At 38.7% G+C, this 10,374-nt stretch overlaps 1 protein-coding gene across 14 annotated transcripts in view; it reads right to left on the reverse strand.

The window, feature by feature from the left end:
- The window catches only part of LOC145469425 (uncharacterized), a 33,901-nt gene that overhangs the window by 21,883 nt on the left and 1,644 nt on the right, over positions 1 to 10,374 (reverse strand). For 8 of the 14 annotated variants that reach the window (XR_014042316.1, XR_014042319.1, XR_014042317.1 and 5 more), the window contains exons 1-3: positions 4,834 to 8,038; positions 4,584 to 4,674; positions 3,123 to 3,191 (exon numbers count right to left, since the gene is read on the reverse strand). The gene's annotated coding sequence lies outside the window, so the exon portion shown is untranslated. The other 6 variants (XM_081453145.1, XM_081453137.1, XM_081453146.1 and 3 more) reach the window with 4 other exon arrangements.

Genomic DNA, 10,374 nt, shown 5'->3' on the forward strand with positions numbered 1-10,374 from the left:
CCTGTTGTATATAGCCCCAATCTTCAGTCAACAATCTCGCTCATAATTTGTCAACACCTTGTTCTCAGTTACGTGCGAAAATAATGCAGATGAGTGCTACCGAGTGTTGTGGCCTGTGAAATAAAATTTGATCTTTCAGACAGGTTTATTTTAACCATGTTATTTGTGTAACCACTTTGGCATGTGAGGTACATTAATATTATTGATGAACACGTTTTGCCGAGTCTGAAAATGTCAGAAATGATGTTAGCATGTTTTCCGGTCACGTCTCACTTATCATACGCAAATTCGCCTTTAGCCAATCAAAAGCTTTGTCTGGTATGTGCTCTACTTCCGTATCAAAACACCAATTTGATCTTCTGCGATATTTTGGTCGAAATGTTGCCAAATTACCGCCAACTGCAAACCAGTGAATCTATATATGTTGAAGATCATGGGGGTTATTTGTTTAGCGTACGCGAAGAAAAGCAAACAAATTTCCCTCCAAAGCAGAAACCGCGACTGCCTCAAGACAGTTAGCGTTTCCTCTTTGATTCCTCTTTGTTTGTGTTTTTTAGTGTTATGTCAAAAACCCGTGGGGGAGGGGGAGGGGGACTCCCATATGAAATGGTTCAGAGCTGCTTGTCATCTCGCTTAGGAGTGTAAATCAAGGATTTTGGTTTCACTTAGGGTGTTGTTGACGACACGCTACTAGTTTAAGCTGTCAAAGTATCATATAGGGTGCACTAGGAGAGATAATAATTCAAAAACGCTCTCAATTCCGTTTTTGGCTCGATTTCCGCCGGTCTCTCGAGTCCGGCTTACTAGCGCGGGCTCCTTTCCTGAACAGCGGCTGGTTATCAAGCCTATTCCGTTTAGGTGGTATCTTCTAGGAGTCAAATAAAGCCCTAGCCAAGCCCATATTGGTCTCCTATAGGGGTTTAATTCAAACTTTGCGACGAGCATCCCCGACCTTTTCATATGGCAGTCACCCAGGCATCAAAAAAAAAAACTAACTAGCGTTTGGCCACCTCTGTTCAGCAGATTAATTCACGCAAGCAGAAGCAAAGTGTAGCAAGGCGAGACGATAAAGAAGCCTTAAACCCTGCAAGACTTTATTTTCAATTACAACTTTGACAACCAAATGCAAGGTCAAGTTTACAAACACATCAACGTTTTCAAGACCGGACAAAGGTCTGGCACCACTTGTGAAAAATCATGTTTGTATCAACAGCATCCAGCCAAAAAAACAAACAATGGCTCGACCAAACTTCTCTGATGTTTGACGGAAACGTGCTGGGGTCACTCGATTTTAATGAACTGAAAATACATAACTCATCACATGTCAAGCAAGTGCGAGGGATCTATGACGTCTGACGATTGCAAGTTCTCGGAGTACAGCAAAATGACTGGGCGTGGTTAGAATTTCATGGAGACCGAAAATTTCGCGATATGAGTCAAGCAGAGGCCACGGTATAAAACCAGTGAGAAAATAAAAGGACCTCTATCGGAATGAAATTGTCTGAATTAAGACTGAATAAACAAAGCTGCTGAGCGTGGGCTGAAAGCTTTACTTCTTTAAATCAATAAAACCACAGAACCACAATGAGAGCTGTTGGGTACTGACGGCGCCAGCAGTGAGAAGTTACATTTTGATGACTGAAATAAGCGTGTAATTTTCCTGTATTTTTTGTGGTATTTTTTCTTTAAGAAACAAAAACAGACTACCCAAAGTCGTAATCTTAGAGAAATGATCCCTTATTTTTTTTGTAACATACCGAAAAGCGAACACTACGGTTGGATAATAGGGCTCAAAAGCTTAATTTGATCCGAATCAGGTCACACACACACCGTAAGCTTTCATTCACAAAAGTAAACTTCAGATGTGCCTTGTAATTAAGAAGTAGAAAACATGTTCTGTGTTTCTATCTAGTTTTTAGTATAAATTTACTGGCGTTCTATCACGAATGCCGATTGGCTACGCTACTCAACATCTATTCCGTTTAAGTAGATAGTGAGTAGCATAGCAGTGTGCTGTTGTAAACAAAATGGTTGAATGGCGACTGCTTCTTAGCGTTTTCGAGGTGTCTGTGAAGAGGATTTAGTTTAAGTTTTGAACTACTAGTAGATTTGTAATAAAACAATTAGATTATTCACTCTCGATTTCTATGCGTGATGGTTGACGAAGGCGTAGCTCTCGTCAACTATCACGCGGTAGAAATCTCGAGCTCATAATCTAATTGTTGAATAGAACACCACATGTAAGTACTACTCGATAGGTCACATATTTATTTAAACTGTCGTTTAGAAACAAGAACCACCCCAGCCTAGCACTGCTCTATAACTGTCATGACATACCAGGACTTCATCTGTGCCTGCTAAAACGCGGTGAAACGAAAACAAAATAATTTCTAACTTAGTACAAGAAAGAAAACAACGAAATTACCAGTCACATTGGAGGGTGTATCTTGTTTATTGATCAGACAAAAACAGCAAACATAAACGGCCCTAGGATACTTATTAAAACAACAAATGTTCTAAACAAAAACAAGGAAATTTTACGAAAACAAAATTTCCAGAATGAAGTGATCAAAAGCGGGGATGCCATCAAGTGACAACTCCTACCGGACAAACTCCTTGAATATCAGCTTCTAAGCATAATTACGTAGCCTGCATACCAACGAATCTACGGCACACAACTATCTTACAATAACAACGTGAAAAATCATATGTTCAGGGGAATAAAAGGGACAAGTGAAATTATGACAAAAAAGCAACCTCGGCTAATTAAACGGAAACGAAATTTCTTTTCATTGTAAGAAATAAAAAACAGATCGTTTTTGGTCCGTAAGTCAAGCGTTTTAGGTTCTTGATTACAGAGGAACAAATATACAAGCACAATGCTGCATCAGCGAGCAGAAATGGGCAGTTAATCGTTTATCTTTTGCTACAATTTATAAAAAGTATGACAATGGAAAGTTTGAGTTCCGGAATAATCTCAATACATGTACACATTTTAAGTCTTATACAAAAGTGTTTCTAAGTAAAGGCTTTTTATTAAATTGATTACTGCGGTAAGTAAACATCATTCGGCTAAAGTATCAAAGCTTTAGAAAAATACAAGACTTAGTTAAATGCTTTACCTATACATCGTCTACTTCATTTTTGGGCGTAGATGATTTCGTCAGTTTTAGGAAATTTTCTTTGGCAGACTATAATTAAACAAGAGACGATGATCATCAGGAGCTCATCACTAGGAGCGTGCAACTATCCCATATTCCTGTCACGGCGTTTTCACAGACCGATCTATTTTCAGTTTCAATTTACCGCGAATTCAGATCCCCGCAGGAACCTCAGTGACCAATCACAAGCAAGGACTTAAATCTTAACTGACGTCATCATTTCACCGGAAGAAGTGATGGGCTCCCTGATGTGAGGTAAGCCATTTTATTCCTTACCGATGCGCGCTTACATAGACTGGAACTGACCTGTAGGCGCGGAAAGAGAAGCCTAAAAATAGACCGGTCTGTAAAAATGCCGTGACATAGGCTTAGATGGGAGTTGCACGCTCCTAGTAATGGGCTCCTGTCATCATGCATTAGCCTGTGAACAGGTCCCACCCCATACCCCCCCCCCCCGGCCACTTCACTTTCAACCAATTTCTTCTCTGCTATTCCAGCCGCGATCAGACCTACCCATCCGGGGCCTGTTTACAGGCTAATCATGCATGACCTCCCTGGCATACGCCAAGAGAACTCATCGTTTGAAAAAACATAAGGTCACATAACCACACGGTTTATCTTCTGGTGATTTTGCGTTAGTATAATAAACCACTTGAGGTATGAAGTACTGCGATATCACTAGTTCTGCTTACCAATGACGTTTTCTTAGAATAATAATACCAAATTGCGCGTTTAAATGACAAGTAATGCAGTTTTTAATGTCAGATATTTTGGAGGTAATGCTATGCTATATTCGGTCACACGCGTTTGATATTTTTCGTTGCTTTTCTATTTTGAGTTGTTTTGATCACGTACAAAATAACCTTTAAATTGAAGGAAACCTGAAAATAGTGGTTTACTAAGATAGAAAAACACCAAAGAGATATTAATAAACCACAAAGGAACAAGGATGGGGAAAGATGGGAGAAGATTGACACGGATCACAAACGAAGAACTTGGAAAATTTTGGCTAAACTTTTTAAGATGCGCAAACTGTAACAGAGCTCCTTTAATGTGAATAGCGTGGAATAGCACAACCTATCATTGTCGAGGGTCTCAATCGGTGGTTGCCTTCGACAGTTGACGGTTAAATTCCCGTTTTTTACGGCTTACGGTAACATTTGTCCTTATTTGAGTGTAAACTCCTGGTAAACTCCATTGAGAGCCTCGTTGTTCTTTGTGCTTGGATGCAAAGCTAAGATAACTCGAGTAACGAGTATGAGTAATTATCCCCGGTAAAATTAGAAGTTGTCCACACGCGTTTATGCGAGAATTTATACCAGACAATGAATAAAGTTGAAACTGGTGGCAATAACTTACACGCCGTAGATCGTAAAATTACAACGATTTCAGTTCAAATAAAAATGAAATAAAGTAACTTACTTTCAGCTCCTGGTAGTTTTCTCTTCAAAAAATCGCCTCTTTGCCTTGTCTTGAGATAATAGTTATGCTAACAAATATTATCATATTTCACCTGTGGAATAAAGCAGCTATATTATAGAAGATTTTTAGTAAGATTCTATTTCCAGAGCTCGAGGAATCAACAGAGATTGAAACATTTGATCAAAAGCCTGACGATTAACAAAGATGTGAACAAAAATGAATTGGATATAAAATCTAACTATTATTGTACCTCCCAAATCTTCCGTGCGATATCGTCGTATACTGATATCACTATACCATGCCCAGCGAAGCAAATGTGTGTGTGTTATGCAAATGATCATCAATATAATGCGCCTGTGGAACAAAAGCTGTTCTTAGAGGTGGTGATACCACGCTTTCTGGTGAATTATATTTCATATTAATGACTTATGTACGTGAGGTGCATACGAGATCACTTTGCTTATCACATTTGCTTGTCAGAAATACAAGTGCTACTTCATACTCGTCCACAATAAAATAATTAACTATAGCTGGTGTTTTTGTCATCAGTTTTTATGACACGAAGATTGCTTAAGCTTCAAAGGTTGCTATAAATTTAATCATGTGCCGGCGATTTCGCCGAGGAAATCCCAAAACTACAGACTGAAACCTCGGCGACACTACGCCGGAGAAAGACGAAAACGTAGCTTTATTTCGACGGTTAGGCCTACCGTCCACACTAATCCGCCACGAAAACAGAGTTTTTCGTAAACGCTCTTCAAACCGGAGAAATTCGAAAACGCCGGGTTTGCGTTTTAGTGCGGAATGAAAACATTTTAAAGAAAAGCACAAATCTTCTCTAAAACTTTCTTTTTCGCCATAGATCGGTCCAATTGACCATTCTTAGTCTCTAACGAGCAAAATTTGGCTCGATGAAGGATTTCATACATTTTTGGTTAAAAACGCAGCTTTTCGAAAACGACAACCATGCAATTTCCGCGGCCGAGTTTTCCTCAGACACAAATCCAAAATGGTCGGTGATTGTTGCGTTTTCAAACTTCTCCGGCGTAGTGTGACGAAAAATATTTGAAGCGTTGTCGGAGTGAAAACGGTGTTTTTAAATTTCACCGGCGTAGGGTGGGCGGGGCCTGACTGAATATTGACACTGCTAAGAATCGAATACTGTAATTATCAGCCATTCGGCAAATGGCTAAATTGTGTTCGTTTTCAGGGGAGGAAAACTGACACTGTCTAGAAATTAGTGAAGAGATTCGGATGCCAAACTTAATGGACCTTCGGAATTCGCAACCAATCGTCGATTGAGTTTTGTCCTATTTACACTATTTAATGTTTGTCCCCTTCGCCTTGCATCACAACCTTAGCCTGCATCAAGTGTTCCGTTTGTTGGGTAGTAACACAAAGAACTAGCTAGCAAATGAAAACAAGAAAAAAAAACTAGCAATGATCCGACGAATCTATACTGATCCCTAATTGTGTTGGACAACCAAAAAAAGAAGAAGCAAATTTAGTTTGATTAATATATCGACGTCGCTGCCTATCACTTCATTCACACAATAATCCCTGTAAGTAAAGCCACTCAAACTTTTAAGAGGAGTTAATCGGCTTTTTTGATCGACCCCGAAAAATGCTTTGCGGCAAGAGAGGCCGCCATCTTGAATTTGACCCAGAGACGAAAGATCTTGGGAACGAGGGTAACGGTAAAAACCGCCGTCCGACCAAACGGAGGCGCACATCTAAGTACGAGAAGAGCTGGGCGTCGAGCATGGTTACTAGGCAGCATTGTAATTTAGTACCCAGGACACTGCTCACCCCAGCACCAAGTTTTTTGCCAGATGCAGCTGCCTGTTTTAGTATTCCTAATACGAATTAAATGTGGAAAAAACTTCTCACGTGCTGAAAGGACATTGATATCACTGCACATGCACTTCCTGATACGCCACGAGTTAATAAATGCCCCGATGCAAGGTATGGACAATGCTAAAAAAAATTCTATTTTAATTTACAGCCAGGTCGATTCATTTACCGGGCCTAAAAGCAGAACGGAAGCTGTGTTCAAGTGTCGTTTGTTAAGAACATTGAAAATGCGGTCAAACGATATGATCGACTAAACATCATAAGATTATTCAAATTCTCGTTCGAACAATTAGAGCGGTCTAACGACCTCTCAGCAACAGCGACTAAGAACAAAAATATGGAAATCTTACCAAAGTTACCCGAAACCCGATCTATACTACTCGCCAAAACGTTGCGGGTTTTCAATTCGGATATCGTAAATATAATTTTTGGGCCCTCAGGCATAATGTTTATCGCATCCGATTAATACCACCAAAAGATGAAGGAATTAACTTGGCCTTATAGATATTTAGAGTAATATCATTATTCTACGAACACTTCAAGAAAAAGCATTTTCATTTATGTGGGGCCAGCGAATTCACCTCACATTTAAGAGAAAAATATGCACTTCTACGTAAGAGGGACAGGTTCTTTTGTCGACGTCTGTTATTAAATTCAAATAACTGGTTCGCATTGTTTGTTTGACACTTGGTTATGTTGGAAGGTTTTTCTACATCGCAAAAAATAATAACGCCCTATGATATTTGAAAGATTTTTGTTATTTTTGAGATGCTGACTGATAAACACGTTAACGACCTTCATACGTATACGTTGTTAAGTTTTTTGTTACATTTTGATAGGAAATGACATGTCGTTGACGTAAAAGGTTTATTTGAAACACTTATCGTCTGGTTGTGGAATAACCATGGGATATTGACTGATAAACACGTCAAATGAAAATCATACTGAAAAGTTGTCTTTTTTATTTTGCATTTTAATCGGAAATGAAATGTTATTGACGTAAAAGGTTTATTTGAAACACTTATCATCTGGTTGTTGAATACCCATGGGACACTGACTGATGAACACGTCAAATAACCGAACAAGCATACTTAAAAGTTGTAATTTTTTTGCATTTTAATCGGAAATGAAATGTCATTGACGTAAAAAGGTCTATTTGAAACAGTTATGTTGATATCACCCAGCCAACCCAATTGTCTGTTGTTGTGGCTATTATTTAGTCGATCGTTGCTATAGAGACTACTGAAGTATCCTTGTTAGAACATTTCCTCTGTTGTTAAACAAACGGTTAGCCGGCAGCTAGCGCCACGTGAACTTAGCAATTTCCTCATTGCCAAACACGCCATCTGTACTTTTAGAGCACCGGAGAAATGTGATCAGGAAACAACAAAACGTGTTGTCCACACCCACAAGTCGCCAAAATCAGTGTAAGGCTAAGGAACTCATGCCAACTTGGTAGAGACTATGCTCAAGCAATTATTCGGTTACTTAAAAATTTACTCCGAGCTCCATCAAAAGGAGCATCACTTTTAAATAAAAACTTTTCTTCTCCACATTCATCAAGCGTATGATTTAGCATAATTCGACATCGTGCAGCATAAAATGATTTGATACAATCTAAAAAATCTAAGCAAATTTACCGTAATGGCGTTTCAGGAAATGCAGCCACCTCAGCCTGTTTCAATTTTCCTGCGGAGCTAGTCTTGAAGTGATGAAACACGTCTTGTAGAGTTCTCAAATCGTTGAAATCATCGACGAGGGAACTTCAATAAAAAAATTCGGTATCGCGATGACATAAAAATAACGTTAATTTTGATATCTTATACATTAGAAGTGGCTGTCCCAAGAATTTTTGTGGTGGATTCAGTGACCATTGTCTGATATAAAGAAAGTTTTAACCATGATTTCTTGCACGTTCCCGGAAATGTGCCGCTTCAAGTCTAATGAAACAATTGATAATGGGAAATACTTTTCACCATGTATACAAGCGCCATTATGAAAGGCTTGATCTTTTTATGACTAAAAGGAAATAAAGCTAAAAAAAAGTAGTTGGATAACTTTTTTTGTCGGTAATTGGGGCTGTAAAACTACATTTTCAAACCTCACGTTTTGTAGTGGTTTATGATTCATGACCAAGTCAGACAAATGTCGATATATGGCGTTTACAGTCTGGGATGCCATGAATTCACCAACTGTATATGCAGTTTGTTTTTGATGGCGGCTTTTGTTTCTATCTCGCATTGTCTATCATTGTCAATCAAGTGGATTTTTTGAGTTCAAATCGTGACAGCCTTTTACCGATATAGCAATGAGATAGCTGGCAGACCACACTGGGGTACACAAACAACTCTCACTACAGTAATTATCTACTACAGCTCGCAAATGCACTGATAAATGACTTTGATGATATATAGCAGCTTAGCTATTTCTGAAGACCAAGGTAATCACTCTTTTAGGGAGTAATTTGTTCTCTCCTGTCATTTCCCCTGTTTTGATCACTTTTTATCAGTTTAGTAATTTCTAGAAAATTTGGAGTTATTTTTCCTTATGATCTCCACCGCCATTGTCAGGGGCGTGGCACCAAAAAGTAAAATGTTGCATTAGCACTCGAAAAATGAGCGTGCGGTCAAACATGTCCCTTAGAGTGATTTACAACAGCACAAAAAGAAGAAAAACTCAGTTGTCAGAATGTTCTGACATCTACCACAGCTCAAGGAACGAGTTTATTACATCTGGAATTTTGTCTATGATTCCAAAAGGCAAAATATCACATTAACGAGCGAGAAAAGGGCGTGCGGTCAAACATGTCCCTTAGCATCAAAAAACCGATGAAAAAAGAACACTTGTCTGAATAAAAATTATGTTCTGACAACGCATAATTCAACGAAAAAGTTAATTACATCTCGAATTTTGGCTTTGATTCTTATTTCAGTTATTAAAAGTAAAATCCCACTGGGTTTAGAATCTATCTTCAAACTAGCTCGAGTTATTTGCCTTCTAACCGTTTCCAAGTCCGCTCAACTTCTAATTTCTCTTGACAATATCATACATTTTGAGACAGGCAGGTGATGAGAGCAAAGGTAATCATCAACTAGGAGATATTGTCGATCTTGATGTAACACCAAATTCTAAGAACGAGCAAGGAGAAAAATGTATGATAATCTGTATGGAGAATTAGCGTTTCGAGCCAAGTACTGAATGTGGCAAGGCTAAACGAACCTTACGCGGTTTTCAAGACTTCCACTAACACTGCTTACCGATAGCGTGTTGACTGACTGCACTGTGACTAATTATGCAATACACCTTATGCGATAGTTAAACATATTGCACGGATGTTTTAGTTTGCGAGTTGCGTGGAAATAAAGGAATCAAAAATACGAGCAATGAACAATATAATTTCATTTTCTAGTATTTGGGCTTCTAGTTTTTGAAATACATCCTGAATGATCCGAAAATCGTACCGATCGCAAAGGGAGCGTGCTAATGACGAACAATATACGACTCTACAGTGCAACGCGGGCTTATATTTTGCGCGTTCTCTGGCCTAATATGGTAAAAAGGGGTAATATATGGAATAATAAAACATTTTATATTCGAGTTCAAAACACAAGTACTTTATATTCTTGTCGTCTTGAAGTAAACAAATACTTCAAAAATCAATTGCTTGTTTCAAATGTTTACTTGTGAACCATCTTGGCTCAGATATATTGATTACAAAAAGTATTTGTCGTGGTCTTTATCATCTTTTAGTTAAAATTCTGGCAGCTTGACAATCAATCAAGACCCTTCAAAACAAGACCAGACTTGTTTTTTTACGGTTTTCCGTGTGTTGTAGCACGATTTTTGCTGTAACAACACCGAGTATATCGGCTGTTCCCCACCCACCCCACCCCCGTTCCGCGTTTTGTCCTTGTTCGTTTTGTTATGAAGTACATAA

This window comes from Orbicella franksi, chromosome 15, assembly GCF_964199315.1.
Source record: "Orbicella franksi chromosome 15, jaOrbFran1.1, whole genome shotgun sequence".
NCBI lineage: Eukaryota > Metazoa > Cnidaria > Anthozoa > Scleractinia > Merulinidae > Orbicella > Orbicella franksi.